Source organism: Pteropus vampyrus, unplaced genomic scaffold (assembly GCF_000151845.1).
Source record: "Pteropus vampyrus isolate Shadow unplaced genomic scaffold, Pvam_2.0 Scaffold110, whole genome shotgun sequence".
In the NCBI taxonomy this organism is placed as follows: Eukaryota; Metazoa; Chordata; class Mammalia; order Chiroptera; family Pteropodidae; genus Pteropus; species Pteropus vampyrus.
Genome location: NW_011888891.1, coordinates 3,988,383 through 3,988,705, shown reverse-complemented (window position 1 = coordinate 3,988,705; position 323 = coordinate 3,988,383).

Here is a 323-nt window from a genome sequence, read left to right as displayed (position 1 = left end):
AAAGTATTAGTGGAAACCACATGGGGAGCTGGAACTCCCATAACTGTCTAGCAGGTATGTGGAATACCTTCCTTGGGTGTTAGTGGAGGCCAAGTGGAGAACCTGGACTTTTATCTCCCACTAGGCAATAACAAAGCAGCACCCTCTGTACCACTCCGCCCCTGCACTGGGATGGTGCCAAAGGAAATCAGCTAACCAAGTTTAAATAAGAGTTCAAATCTTATAACGTAATAACAAAAATGTATAGGTTTCAGTCAAAAATCACTTATACTAAGAACCAGAAAGACATAAAACTGAGTGAAAAAAGACAATAGAGGCCAACA